A 15908-nucleotide genomic window follows, 5' to 3' on the forward strand; every position below is an offset into this window, starting at 1 on the left:
GTTAATTTAACCTGCCAGTTTTGTGTATTAAAAGTGAAGACACTTAAAAAATATATGGGTCGTGTGTGTCTAAAAATACCAAAAATATAAAATTTTCATGGAATATTCTAGTATAATGTCTGAGTATCGGTGTCAAATTGCAGTACAATTCACTTATTAATTACCAATTACACCAAAATTTGTACATATAAAAATAAAACTCTAATAAATATTTTTGTACAAAAATTAATTAATTCCACTTACACATTTAAAAGTTATTTATTTAAAACTTCAGCAAAATATAGTAATTTTCGCAGCAAAAACGATTATAAATCAAATTTTTTATCGTTTTTTTTTTTTTCTTTATAACTAGTTTCAAAGCCAAAATTCGGCCATTCGCATCCAAAATTGAAAAAAAATGTAATAAATAATCTATTCAATATTTCGTGCATTGCGAATTACAAATAATCGTTGTTAAACTCTAGAATTACGTTTTGATTTAAATAACCATGTGTTCTATTATATTTTATAATTAAATTTGTTTTGTTACATAAAGAATAAAGCTAAAATTCTCTTAAAATGTTAGATGTGTATAAAAACTGAATTCATGTCAATAATCACATCTAACTGTAGAACCTTTTATATAATGAAAACATAATATAGTAATACAAGTTTCACCCGCGTATTTGAACTTTACTATTAACTAAATTTACTATACCAATTCGCTTGAGAGGCCTATAATTGTTCGATTGGAAAGTTCCTTCAATCGCATACGCATGAGATTAAAGAGGCAGAACGCAATAACTCACGCATCCGTCTTAGAGCTGTCGTAACCGCTTACGTGCTCCAAAACGTTCGCCGCACTGCTCGACAATAGGAGGGGAGTGAGTATGTTGCCCGTAACGAATGATACCCAATTACGCGAAAAAAGGCAGGAAAAGAACGTGATTTCATCACGGTCGCGAATACAATGCAATCGCTCCATCATCGCTAAACGTGTCAGCGCCGGCGTAAAGATCGACAATGTACAGGGTGTCCAACGCAAAAAGTCAAAAGACACAACAGCGATATCTTTATCGAAAGCGAGATTGTTTCTTTCGAGGAGCGACATGTTTCGCAGCTTACATATCAATCTTCGATTAAGAGTATCGTACTATCTCAATATCAATAATGTAACGGAACAAGTTGATTATTAACAGCTCGATAATATCGATTACGATATTATCTTGACATTTCATGCAAGTTTAAACTGACGATGGCTATTTTCTCTATCATTCTCTATCTCGTACGAATTATTTGAGTGTGATCTAAATAAGTCTAATGTAACATGTACGTGTGTCACGATAAATTATTTATCGTGTGTCTTTTACATAGTAAACATCATGTGGATGATACGTAGACAGGTCACGTAGACGCGACTTTACAGTCTGTCGCACACTCTTTGCAGTTGAACGCGATTCCCATCATAACATCGTCGGTTCATTCAAAATACCGCAAGCAATATCGATCTCGAAGCTACGTTTACTCATCCGTGTCGCAAATAAATTTCAATCTGTCCGTAACATAAAGTTAAAGAGAATAATGCCGCTATAGTCGAGCATGAAATAGACCATGAAGAAATACATTCAAGCGCACAGCATGTTACTTTTAATATCTGATTACATATCTATTTAACATGTATCCCCTTATCGGATGTTCCGGAAAAAGAACACCGCACTTCGGTTTTTTCTAACGTTTTTTTCTACTCTACAATCCACGCAAAAAGCTCACAAATATTTTAAAAATATCTGACATATAAATCGAGTAATCTCATATGCAGGATAAAAAAATATTTGTAATTGCTGACAACGCAATTCATATTGAAAATACACGGAGAGAATTTTGAAATAAAATTTACCTTCAAAAGCAGGGAGTTGCGGGATAACATAAATCTCAAAAAGTTTTACTGTAATTTTAGTAAAATTTAGTAAAATTTTTGATAAATTTTATCATATAATTCCATGACATTATCATTCATAGTGTCTAGCGATATCTGGCTAGCCAATTCAAGAATATTTTCAGGATAAAAATCCTTGTTTTTCCAAGTTGGTTAATTCTCATTGATAATATTATGTTTTGTATTTAAGTTTTAGGTTTCTATACGACAAATGAATTAAAAACAAAGAAACATTATTATTTATTGCTTTACAAAAATGGCCTTATCAAACGAACATTCGAAATAATGATTGCTCTGCTTTATTCTATAATTTAAAATATTAAATTTAAATTTTCTATTAATAATTGGCCTTATTGCTTTTAAAATTAAAATTTAAAATGTATTTCATTAAATGATCGATGCAATTTTCAATGTTCGCACTTGTTTTCAAAGCTTCATTTAAAATTACTTTTTTTCTTATTTTTTTAATTCTTCCACAAGTTTATTGCGTTTCTTTGACTCTTCAATATCACGCAATTCTTTCATCTGGTCTTTTTTTTCTCTTGCAATCGCTTTTTCATACCAGGCATGCGCATTGCGAACAAAATGAATTATAGATTCGTTTTTAGAATAAAAAAAATAAAAATAAAAATTCCAGGAGAGTTAGTTCTAAAATTCCAGAGTTTTTCCAGAAGACATTAAATTTCAAGACAATCTCGGGATCAAAGGGATTGTTGGACACGATGTCATTATTTTGAAGGCAAATTTTGCAAGAAAATTTTCTCCGTATACGAATAAGATAAATACCAACAGTAAATAAATACGTGAAACTTTCCGTTTTATTCTTGTAACTCTGTAGTATTTTTAAGACGGTAATAAAAGGATTCTTTCAAGAACTAAACTTGGCTCGTTATTAACGGCCAATAATTTTTCGCGTTTACGCTCTAACCGGAAATATACGTGAAAGTTGACGATGCGAATAATATCGCGATCAGGATATCCTTTCCCAGGACATTGGCGCCGCTTCGAGACGCTTTGAGCGTTTTAACGCCTCGTTAAACGGTACCTCCCGGCATCGTTGACGACGACGATGCAACGACGGCGGCACCGACGACGGTGATGCGCGCGACGGCGACAATGACGATGAGAAACGCTAATTACTCGGTGCGAGAACCGTTTCGGTTCACTCGACGTCGTTATGTCGCCGACAATGGCCGATTGTATCGCGGCGGGCGTACATACGCACTTGTCACTTCCGGTCTGCTCGTCCCGTCTCCGTTTATCGTTAATCAACTTAATTAATCGGAATCGCATTGCTCTTCGCGCACGCTTTTGCGCCTGGCATTAATGCGCGAGCGCGCGCGCGCGCGCTAATGGGACCGATAATATCGTCCCGTCAAAGAGAAAATCTTTTTGTTCTTTATCAGCGTCCCTTCTGTCGCGCGCAGCATCGATAAAGCGAAAGGATCTTTTAATTTAATTACTTGTAGGATTTTGCATTGGAAGATTCGTTTCCTTCTCACTTTTGCGGCTAAAGAAAGGCAAATACTTATTATAAAGTAAAATTAACTTATTGAGAAAGGTTCAATCAATGGAATCGCATTCAGTTTAATATGTGAGACTATAAATAAAATCTCTAAAAGTTGTAAATAATATGGAAATCGATTCACATATAGCACAATGTAATGTATAAATAAACGAATTATTATGCTATGTGTCTTATCTTTTCGTAATGTATCAATCAAATCTTGTTAGCGATAAATGATGGACTTTTTATCGCCGATTTTTATCCGAATTATTTATACAAGCTCGCGTTAAAAAAAAAAACAACTCATTTTCAGTCAGAATTCAAACAAATGACATTTATATCACGTCGGTTGAATTCGGCAATGATTTTAATTATCCAAATCGATATATAGCCGGGAAACACGTAACTATAAATATGCAGCGTGCGGTTAGAGACGCGGAATTATAAATACCTATGCGAAATTTGCGGAAAGCCAGAAAGCTATAAATATTGATGATAACGGGTTAGAGCGCTCCGTACCACTGCGCGCGTAACAGATATAAAAGTTTCTAGATTGTAAATTATAAATGTCTGGAATGTTCAAATGCCAATGTTCTCTGTGAATCCTGCGTAATAACGTCGTATTCATTTAGAAAGCAAATAAATAAAGATCAATGTACGGTGAATGCAACTCGAAATGAATATACAGATTATATTTGATAAATATATACGATAGAAAAAAAACATGCACTTTCACGTATACAGATTCTTTGGACAGAAAAATGGCGAGGGCCTGGATTAATTCCGATATAATATCGTCCGCGTGATATATGTGCGCGTTATATGCGCGGGTATCAGCGCGAAGGTATGCGTGCACGCATAACTCACGCCTATCTCTCTGGCCTTCCGAGCATGTCCGTGGTATACTATCGCGAGCAATTGCGAGCCGCAGAGGGCAAAGTGCTGTTTTAAGTTCTACACAAAATAAGAACGCCAAGCCTTTCCTCTCTATCGTACAATCGGTCGTAATTTAGAATTATTTCACATTAGTGAGTAAAATGGTCCGAATAAATTAATGGAAATAAATTACGTAAAGCAGATAAAATGTATTAATATCGGCAAGTTCGAAATAAAAGCGACACCTTACGCGAAAGAAAAAAAAATAGATACAAGGAATATAGAAAAGATTTGCATTGCTACAGCCGTTACATTACTGTACACTGTTTTTATTTCGGGTGTCTTCATTAAAAATCGTTGAAATAAACATCGTACACGTGTAACGCCGTTATGTTGAATATATTACCAATATGTTATACCAGTATCTTTTGAATAAATTTACATAAGAGCCGTGAGAGAGAATGGAATGGAAGAAGGACACAATCATGGTTAAAAAAAGAAAACGAACGAAAATCAGAATGCAGAGAATTATCGGCGCGAAGAAGGCTCTCGATTTATTAGGCTACCGGCTCAATCGTTTTTTCATCGCGCGCCATTCTTGATGCCGAGACGACGTAAGGGCCTTCGCGATGGATCGAATCGAGCACTTAAAGGGATTGCCGCGAGTATATCGCGCGTCAAGAAGAGAGAAAGAGAGAGAGAGAGAGAGAGAGAGGGGGAGAGAAAAGGAGTACTCACTTAGTTTAATGAAAAAATGAAACTAAGCTAAAGGCGAATTTACACGGTTCGCTCTTGCCTTCGACGATTTCCCCGTTCAAATCGACCGAATGCATCGGATTAAGGAGGTTTTATTCTATCAGAATCTGCGCCTTTAACGATCATATCATATGATCGTTTAAAGTGAAAATAATAAATGTGTATCTTAACCAAAAATTTTAAGAGCTAGAACTAACTAGCGTAACTGTGATATTTACACCGTACAAGAATTTAGTAAAAAAAAAAAAAAATATATATATATATATATAGAAGAAATAAAGATAACTTAATTGCAATTATTCTGTTATATTATCTTTACGTTGTATTATGTTGTAAATTTATTTTTTTATTCTTAATATTAACGAAACCATCGTGAGTTGAGTTAATTTGTCAATATTATGAGTGATGTAGCGATGTATTACACTGAAAAAAAAGTTTAGTAATAATTCCAAATGTTAGTAAAGTAGTCAGAGTAAAGTAATGTATTTGGTATTTGGTTAATATAACTAAAAATAATTTTACTTTTCTGAATACTTAGCAAGTATTAAATTTAGTAATATTAACAAAACATTTACAACTCTTTTTTCAGTGTACAATCTACGCAAAATGATTACTCTTTTAGCAAAAGATGCAAAAAGTTTAGTGATTTTTTTTTTATTCTTTGCTCAACTTGATTGTTTCACTCATGAGTGACGATAAATCTCACGCCTTTTAACATAATAAAACGGCAAAAATGCAAGGGTTTTTTAAAGTTTTTTTCCAAGTATAAAAAGATGAATATTTCGTATTTCTAATTTTTGTTTACAGTAGTAGATGGTATAAAGTTTTTATCGGCACAGTTTATTTTCTTAAACATAAATAGTACTTGATGAATTAAGTTTTCGTTAGGTATATACGACATATATACCGGAGTTACCGGAGAGTTCTAAAACACTCGTGCAATACAAATATTTATTTAATATACAAAGTATCTAAAAGTTCTCAGTCAAAACCATATTTTTCTCGAAAATCATATCGCTGTTTCCTTTTTTTTTTATTCCTTCCACGTATTTATTCTTCTTATTAATTTTAAACCGACTATTTTTGCTCCTTTCATCTTTTTGCTGGGAAACAATATTTGCATAAAGTACTCTTTCAAGAGGGTCGATTGTCGAAGATAAACCGTGTAAATTCGACTTAAGACTCGACGGCCTCCTTAAGGGACTCTTCTCGTCCCGACGTAGGCAGGCGTCGATGCGAAACGGAGGAAAACTTTTATTAAATCGGTCCTCGTGGAGTACAGGGCCGATAATTACTAGAAGGAGCATCGTGTTCACGGGAGCGAAACGCCGTCGAGAGAAAACTTACGTAATCGCGATGCGCACTTTACGAGCAGCGCGGCGGCCAGGCAATCCGGCGGATTTCGACTTACGGAGAAAGTGCAAGAGCGGATAGAAGGTAGTTTTATGCCACTGAATGAACCGTGTACAAGATTTGTGAAACCGAGCTACAGCTATTAATCAGCACCGGGGAAAATGAGTTCTTTGCACCGAAAGGAAACATTAACGGAACAAAAAAGTTTTTATCTTAATTTCGTTTAATTTCGCTTAATTATATCTACGACGTATTAAAAGGCTTGATTAATCCACAGCCGGCAGAAATGCAAAAACGTGCCTGCACGTAATAATTAAATTTAGAAATTAAGTCGTGTTGAAGCAGAAAAAAATAACAAGGTGTGCGATTACGGCGCGTATTAGCGTGCGTTTTGTAATATATTCTGCATCAATAATTTCGCGATATAATGCAAACGCAATTTTGTAATGTTTAATTTGGCGAGAGCTCATCGATAATGGCATATCAATTAAACGTAACGGTAATACTATTTAGTGCGTTATTGTCGCACAGGACAACGAGACAATGAAGAAGATGTATTTGGCATCGTTCCTAAGCGCTAATGTCATAGAGCGATGCGTGTACAGGCTGCCGGATATACCCTCATAACTCCACGGACCGAACTATGCATCAGCGTTCTAATTAATCTAAACAATTAGCCGCATCATATGATATCGCGATATGTCACGTAGCACAGAGCGTTACGCCCCGTAATATCTATAATAAACTGCGCTGCATATCAGTTTCCATTAATTATAGCATAATTATAAGCATTCTAGCGGAGCATTCCCGGCAATTTTGTTGAATATAGTTGAGCGCGTAACGTTGTTGCGCTAAACTCCAGAGGTACACAACTCAAATATTAATTCTGCCCGCATATCGTTTACATTGAAATTAACTTGGTCGCAACGTCGAGTGATTATTTTATGATAATGTCGCCATGGTGTATAATAATTGCGAATAGATATGGGCTTGACGTGCAAACTTGGCCGTTCGCTGATGAGTTTCAAAAGTTGCGTTATTATTTTAACCGACAGTGCATTAAATTGAGATAATTGACAGCCGGGCGGATCATCACTTATAATTATGTTACAAATCTTCCACTTGGGCCCGCGGTACCGCGTTTAGCATAATATTACGTGATTGGAGGAGGAAGTAAACTGCCACGCGAAGAATCTCGGTGCGCGCGGTGTTGCGCTTGCGTGAATTTATGACCACCCTGTATTATCGTACCCTCCTACGTACGGCTGTACGTGGGCTGTACATCGCGCGCATCTCTCTACGCGAGGTGACTAAACACACGAAATCGCGCTTCGTGCCTGGAAATTCTCAGATTCTCAATGGACAGGTCGTAAATCACCGAGACATAACGCGAAGGAACGCGGCGGCGCGCGCGGCGCAACCAACGGTGCAACGATGCGTTTCATTATGCCAGCATTAGTAGCGGTCGTATGCGCTCTCGCGGCCGTGTGTGCGATGAATTAATATATTGTGCACGTATATATAGTATATATATATGTACGCGTACATACGTGTGTGTACGTGTGCGCCGTGCAACCGTAATACATACTTAATTACCGTGAGCATGTCCGATAATCTGGAAGATTAGCGTGGCATGGAGAAGCTTGTTCACGACTTCACGGCGAGCGCGCATTCGCTGATTACGTAAAACGATTAGTGCTTAATATCAATATCTTGTAGGTAAGATACCCAATGCCTCTCTCCCTCTCTCTCTCTCTCTCTCTCTTATATTCTCTTTGTCATGCTAATTCAAAAAGCTAGATAGATTCGCGAGCAAACGCGGCAGTAATTCGAAAATAATAAATAATTCTTGAAATAAACATCGGACGCCTTAATCAAAATTAATTGTTATTAAATTGTATTAAAGTATTAATATATGTGCATCAATTATATAGCGCCCGATTCTCATTTGCCACGTGTTGTTATCCTATTAATTTATTATTTCGAGAGTCCTTTAATTATCGATTTATTATTTGAACTTTGTAATGGCAATATAATTTAAATTGGAAGCGATCATTTTGTAATAATGCTTGAAATGAATTAAATCTCTGCTATTGTTGAAATATATTAAATATAGTAAAATTCAATGCTATTCTTGTATCAAAGAATTGGAATATCGATCATTTTCTACTAAGTTCACATTTTGAGAATTTTCAGGATATTTATGTATATGTCTTTCAAATTATATTTTAAACACGTATAGATCTAAATATTTCTTCGATATTCAATTAACATAACGCAATTATCCAATTAAGCAATAAATTTCGTTGTTATTTATAAAAACTACGCAAAAAGATTTGATCGAAAAATGGATTTACGTAATTTTCTCTCGGCAAGTGTTAGTTTATTCAAGCCAATTGTGCCCCGTGCGTGTTTTACTGCATGCAGAAATACTACAAAGAGACGGCCAACAATAATAAAACGTAATATCACGGTATCCTTCTCTCTCTTTCTACATGGTATCTATCCGATGGGGTTATTTTTACGGAGTCGATTCAACGCATCGTCATTTATATTTTCGTCGGTACTCGCGCCATCAAGCACATTCCGTCTGCAATTACGCGATAAATAGTCTATAAAGTATGCGTTCGTATAAAACGCGTAATAACGTGTCGAACGGCTGGTCGTCGTGCATTAATGGCTACTACGTGCAGTAGCATTACCGGCTACATTAATCGATAGCGTCGGAGTTTTAAAGATGTATTGGACATACGGTTCTCGCAAAGCAAATAAAATTTAGAAATGTGTTAATATTTACGCTTCAAATAAACTATAAATATGAAATTTGTGCGAATAAGATTATATTTTTATCTAATAATATATTTTTGTTTTTTACTCTATTTGTTATTAAAATTTAGAATTATTTTCTGCAACATTAAAAAAATCTCAATTTTTGTCTGTATAAGTACTTTAAGCATTCAAGATGATTTATACAGTTTTATTATGATTGTCTGTTTAATTATTTTATAAATAAATAAATTTTATTTATTTTCTAGAGCTGATCTCTGCATCGCAATAAAGCCTTTATATAAATCATCTTAAATATTTAAAATATTGAAATAAATAAATTCAGATTTTTTTCATTATTTATTTCATTATTTTATTTTATTTTCATTGGAGCACATGTCTACTTCTCATTGAAATAACTTTTTATCCAGATAGAAAATCGCCGCCAATTTTTTTCTACTATTATACATTCAAATGCGATATAAAACAATCTGTAATTTTTTCATAATTATCTTAATGTTTTGAGAGATGTCCTATATATCCCTAATGTTTTAAACTTTCGAATAGGAGGAGGGAGGGGGGAGGGTCGTCGCACTTTTCTCTCGAACAGCAGGATACCTCGTAATTCCTCCGGTAGTAGTAGCAATTTCTCGTGCGCGCATGCTGTTAAACATCGACACTCGGCACGCCAACTTTCTAAAAACTTAAGAATGATTTCTGCACGGTCTTGTTGAACGGTTGAAGAGTAATTACTACACTGTCAGCAAGTAGTCTCTTGTAGTCAGGTATATGAATGCTTAGTCAATTTCAAAGGCATTTTGAAGAACAATAGAATTGTCTGGGGTGGTTTTAGGAACGCATGTTTCGACCAAACCCGAAATAAACCATCTAGAAAGATAGCCTGGAATGTCCACGCATTGTCATCCTTAATAATAATATGAGGGTAAATGTATTTGTTGCCAGGCACGCTCGCGCGGCTCTGTGTAAACGCGAGGTGATTTATAGAGAGCCGGAGTATAACAGTTTTCTGTCGGGTCGTTGTCGGATTTAGTAAACCCATCGTACGGCGCAAAAATACGCGGATCGCGAGCAACAGCGAAAAAGCAACGAAAGGCATTTGAAATGCGCGCGAGGGGGCACAAGGCAACGTTACCGTTCCGGAGTTAATACTGCTGTTAGTCTCGGTAGGAATGTTTTATTCCTTGGCAATCCGCGCGCGCGCTCGGAAACGCGTCGTCGTCGCGTCGGCTTGCGTTTATAACCGGCCGGCACAGGTCGGTTGGTCTGCCGACCGACCGACCGGCCGGATCGTAAAGAGAAGCCGAGGCGGAACATTACGCGCCGCGCACAATATCCCTGGCGCGTATCTCGTTGCACGCGTATCAGATTGGCGCGGATGGCCGCGGCGCATCGTATCGCGGCGCGCGAGTGAATGCCGTTTCTGTATGCTAAAAGGAAAGGGAGAAGGGTCCCGGTGCCGATATATCCGACGGCGTTACTTCGAACACAACACCGGTATATGAGACCTCATGGAGACCTCGATATCGGCTTCGCGTATCGCACGTATGCACATTAAAAAAAAAGAAAAAAAAAAGAAAAAACTACAAAGTATGAATATAATGATGATCGCTCATACATTGGATGATATCGCGCGAATTAATAGGGGAGAGCTAAATGCGAATTATTTAAGCTATTTTTTATCATATTTCGCTTTTACTGCTGTCTTGGATGCAAATTAAAGTTCGAATTTGAACACTGAAAAACATATCCGCTCTAAATATAACTTTTAAAGTGGAAAAAGTAACTTTTTACCACTTTAAGTAAATGTGAAATTAAAGCGGAATTATCGACAATCGAGTCGTCATATTGCGAGTTGCTATGGTTAAGTTAGGTTGTCCGCTTTAAACAAATGATCATTTGTTTAAAGCGGACAACCTAACTTAACTATAGCAATTCGCAATATGACGACTCGACTCATCGATCGTCGATAATTCCACTTTAATTTCACACTTACAAAGTGGAAAAAGTTTTTTCCGTCATATTTAGAGCAGATATGTTTTGTGTACTAGTTGATAAAAAATTTATATCAGATGTACTTAATTTTCTGAAACGCACAAAACAAAATAAAACCTGTTAAATTTTTGTCTATATTACTTATTACTTTTTATTTTTTCTGTCATTAAATATTGATTATACAAAGTAAAAATGTTAAATATTGAACATGTATGCTTTAGGAGACGCATTCAACATTCAGCAACTTTCCCCTACGTGAATACTGTCCATTATTTCGAAATTTAGTAAATTGATGAAAACTGATACGAACGGACTATTAATTTAATATCTGACGCGACCGACCTAGAGAAATGTCTTACCTGCTTGATAATTATTTTACGGTTACCGAAGCAATATTTCTCTGTCATCGGTTTTGATTTACATAACCATATGAAAGAGAATAAATATACATTTTTTTATTTCTCCAATTTCACGAAAACTATGCTTGTGCAAAATTAGAATGCCATTGGAAAAGTGTCACAGTTATTAGCTAGAAAATAATACAATTCATCTGTCGCTCGTGCAAACTTTTTTAACTAATAAAAGTTGCCTGTATTTAAAAAATTTTAAACTATATTAGAAATGTAAATTGCCAAGTTTGCTATATATTTTTATCTCTTTTGTGCAGTGGCACGCGCGAAGAAATATGAAAGAGATCGTATTTTTCAATATCAATTCAAAGAATAGCGAATGCGAGTTTTGCCTCTCTTTGAAATAAAGTTTACTGCGCTGCAGAAGTTTATTCAAGAAGGTATCTCTACCTATTCTCAACATGTATCTTCTCTCGGAGCGCGTGCACGCGTGAAGCACCGCTCCCACGCAGCCGGACGGCGACACGCGTGAGTAACCTACCTACGCACCGTATTTCGCTCGCGATACTGCGAGTGCGAGCGCGTGCGAGCGAGCGAGCGAGCGCTTGCAAACGCTCCGCCTTGAATGAATTCTCGTCGTCGCCTCGAGCGAGACTCGTGCGTCGTCGTCCGTGTATACGCGGCAAACGCTGGTGTGTCTGCGTGAATGCATGCATGCATACATGCGTGAGTGCGTGCGTGCGTGCGTGCGTCGCTGCGCGCTACGAACGTATCCGCTGATGGAGGACTGTTAACGCCGAACGGCGATCATTCGCCGTTATTTCGTTATTGCGCGAATCACGTTTTATTGGAGGGATCTCCACTCCATTATCTCTCCGGCGCGTATTTTCCATTCGGCATTTCCGCCCGAGTTATCGCCGGCGTCGATATCAAAGGTGAAATGCCGGCGCCAAGAATATATACCTCGAACCTTACAACAGAAAATCAAACGACACGCGGAGAATATGCCGGAAATTTATTCGCGCGTCTCGGATAGATATCGCGAATAACCATATATTTCCCAGGCTAGATGCTAGCGAAGCGTATCGATACCTCTCGTTGGTATCGATCACCGTATTCCCACGTTTATTCTCTCCGTTCCTTATATCGTGTGTTCTTGCACCTCTACGATTCGAATGCGCGAAAGCGAGGAATTCTCTTACGACGTCTCGGGGTTTCTACATTTTGAGTATGGAATTATGTGTGTGTGTGCGTGCGCGCGCGGACGCGTGTGCGTGTGCGTGTGCGTGTGCGTGCCTGCGGCAGGCGTGACTATCGTGTTCGCGTTTGCCCGCGAGAGACACATGCGGCCGGTGGTCGTCCGCACGCACGTATGCACGCACGTACGTACGCAAACACGCACGCGGTAGACCAGCACTCTCACGCGATACCAGGGACTTCGCGGAGTATCGAGTTTGTTGAAATAACCTTTTCGCGAGCGCCGCGTTCGCAAACTGTTATCCGACAGGAATCCGAAAGCCCGCAATGGTTAACAGCACTTTTTAAGCAATATACACGCGAACGGGTTCTCATTTATCACGGACGAACGCTCGTCCACTCCCCGTCTGATTTATCGGCAAATCGATGCGATTAAATCGCACTTGAGATAACCATATCTCTGTGTACCTGGCTCGTAGTTAGAATCATTCGTGAAACTGATTATAAAGGTAATGTATTTATATATAAAAAGAGACGATGTGGATAAAATCGATTTTTGCTACTAGAGACAAGTGAAAAATGTATGTGTTTTTTTTCATGTAGTTTTTGAGCCGCTGAATCTGATTGTGACCTTTGAAAAATTCAATTTATCGGGAAAGTATTGAAATCAGCAATTAAATCTATTAAATGTATAAAAAGCTATGAAAATGTTAATGCAAGTATAAAATTGACCGACATATAAACGGTACAAATTAATAAATGGAAACCTTAATTGGTTAAAGCGGATCTTGATGTTTGAAAATATTCTTTGCGCAAATCATAATTTCCAGTAGTAAAATACTAATAAAATGCAACATACTCCGGGAGAAAGTTCTTCCTCGAAAGACGTAATGAACAACAATGCTCGTAAGTACTACAGTTAAGATTTAAAATAGTTCCTACTAATAATGTCTGTTTCATTATTATTTTCCTTTTAAGCAAAATATGAACCATTAGAGATAAAAGCATTAACAAGAAAACACATTTAATACGTTCGTAAAAATTAAAAATAATAATTTACAATACTAGATTGTTTAATAGTTTCATATGATAATTTTAATACTTTCCCGACAAATTAAAATTTTTTTTAAGATCCCACACAGAGAGGATTAATCAACGAAATAAAAATAAAAATATGACAGCTAAGACGCATCTTTAAAATAGCTGTTATGATTGCTGCACAAATTGAATTTATTAGCTATTAGAATATAGCAGCTACAGCAAAAAATATTCGCTGCTAGAATGAAATATACGTGGCAGCGTCCCATAAACAATTGCGATTCAAATGCGCGGTTTTATACGCAAAAGATATTGAGAAATAGCTGCCACTTTCTTGGTTACTCGAGTTAAAACACGCTGTTAATTTTAACTAATAAAAATGTATCTTGCAACAAATATACTACTTAATATTTAATAGCCAACTTTTAGCAATAACAGAAAATTTCCAACTAGCTGATACTTTTAAGCATCGGTCCCACCATCTCTGATTAGCCGATTAAATTTAAGAATAGCTAGCTGCAAAACTTAAAATTGATCGTATCATTTCGTTTTTCTTATCCATTTTGTGCAAATTATAATTTATGTAAAATATAATACTTTAAATTAATAATTGAGTCATTTGTTAATCAAAATAATTTAACAATAATTTAATTCCGTAGAATCAGATTCAGCAGATCAAAAACGATAAAAAATACCGTTTTTAATTGCTCCACAAGCAAAAATTGGCTCACACCTAGAGAAAAGTTTCCTCAAGAAAAAAAATATTTGTTTAATTAAAAAAAATTTGTACACTGCTATATAATTAAAGAAAAGTTTAGTTGTGCAACGTAATTTTTTTAGTAAAAGAAATATATTTTTAATAACAGCATAATCAAATTATTTCTTGCATTTCTACCAATACCTTCTTAAAATTAAGAAATTATTTGTTTAAATCAAATAAATAATTTCAACAAGCCTAATTATTTATTTCAAAAAAGACTAATATCACTTCTTGTAATCAAATCAATTTTTACTTTTCTCAAAGATATTTTCACTTAAAAAAAAAAAAAAAAAAAACAAGGTAACAAGAAATGATTTTATCAATTTAAACATAACTTTTTTCCAAATACATTTTGACTATCATCTTTTAAGATAGGAATCTTTTCATGGTAGATAAAATGTGCGCAGAAAAAAGTTATGTTTAAATTGATGAAATCGTTTTTTTAACTTGATTTTTTAAGTCGAAATAAAAATACCTTTGAGTAAAATAAAAAATTTATTTAAAGAAATAACTTATTAGTCTCTTTTTAAAGTGAATAAATTATTTGTTCAAATTATTTTTGATAAATTTGTTTAATTTAAATTTATATATATATGTGTGTGTGTGTGTGTGTGTATCATGACAATAAATCAATAGTACACTATTGCTTTTCTTAAAAAAAAAATGCATACGTCGTATTTAAAGATAATATATTTGCACGCGCGCAAACGAGGAAGTTTGTTCATTAAATAATATCTACGAATTTATTCATGTATACATTGAAAGGGTGATAACGACAGTAAACCAACCGTTAAGTGCACTAAGTGTACTAACGTATTCTCTGAAACAGGATTATTGCATTAACATTTTAATAAATACTATTATCACCTCCAAGTTACACACGGTTAAATCCGAAATTCACCTGCGAGGCAAAAAATTGTCTCGAGTTTCTGCCGCCTCTTTTTAGGCCCAGTTAACAATCGATATGTCAATGTCGAGGGTATTCGAGCGACGGGAGCAACGTATCGCAACACCGAACCGGAACACCAGAAGTTACTTACATACACAAGCATATGTAAAGCAGGAGCCGCCTGTTACTGAACGCATACACGCATACATAGCTGTGTAGACTGCTGAAAGGCTACGTCGCGTTAAGAATTCAAAGACGAGAACGGTCGAAAACGAAGCGTCTTAATTAATCTTCGTACGCCGGCGAGTAAACGGAGAGAGGCGGTCTGCGCCTCGATTTCGATCAACTCGAATCGTTCTTAGGTCGAACTTTTAATTGAGCTATTTACAAAATTAAGATGGCGTAAACAAAGATGGCGTACACAATCAAACAAGCACCGGGAGAAAAATCAGCTTGACGAGTACACGATGAAAAGGGGGTTAAGCTCA

The 15908-nt window shown here is 36.1% G+C and overlaps 1 protein-coding gene across 4 annotated transcripts in view; it reads right to left on the reverse strand.

Annotated features, from left to right (window-relative positions):
- The window catches only part of LOC105202340 (zinc finger protein 608), a 244967-nt gene that overhangs the window by 164150 nt on the left and 64909 nt on the right, over positions 1 to 15908 (reverse strand). The window lies entirely within an intron of this gene.

The sequence above is a fragment of the Solenopsis invicta genome, chromosome 16 (assembly GCF_016802725.1).
Source record: "Solenopsis invicta isolate M01_SB chromosome 16, UNIL_Sinv_3.0, whole genome shotgun sequence".
Taxonomy (NCBI): Eukaryota; Metazoa; Arthropoda; class Insecta; order Hymenoptera; family Formicidae; genus Solenopsis; species Solenopsis invicta.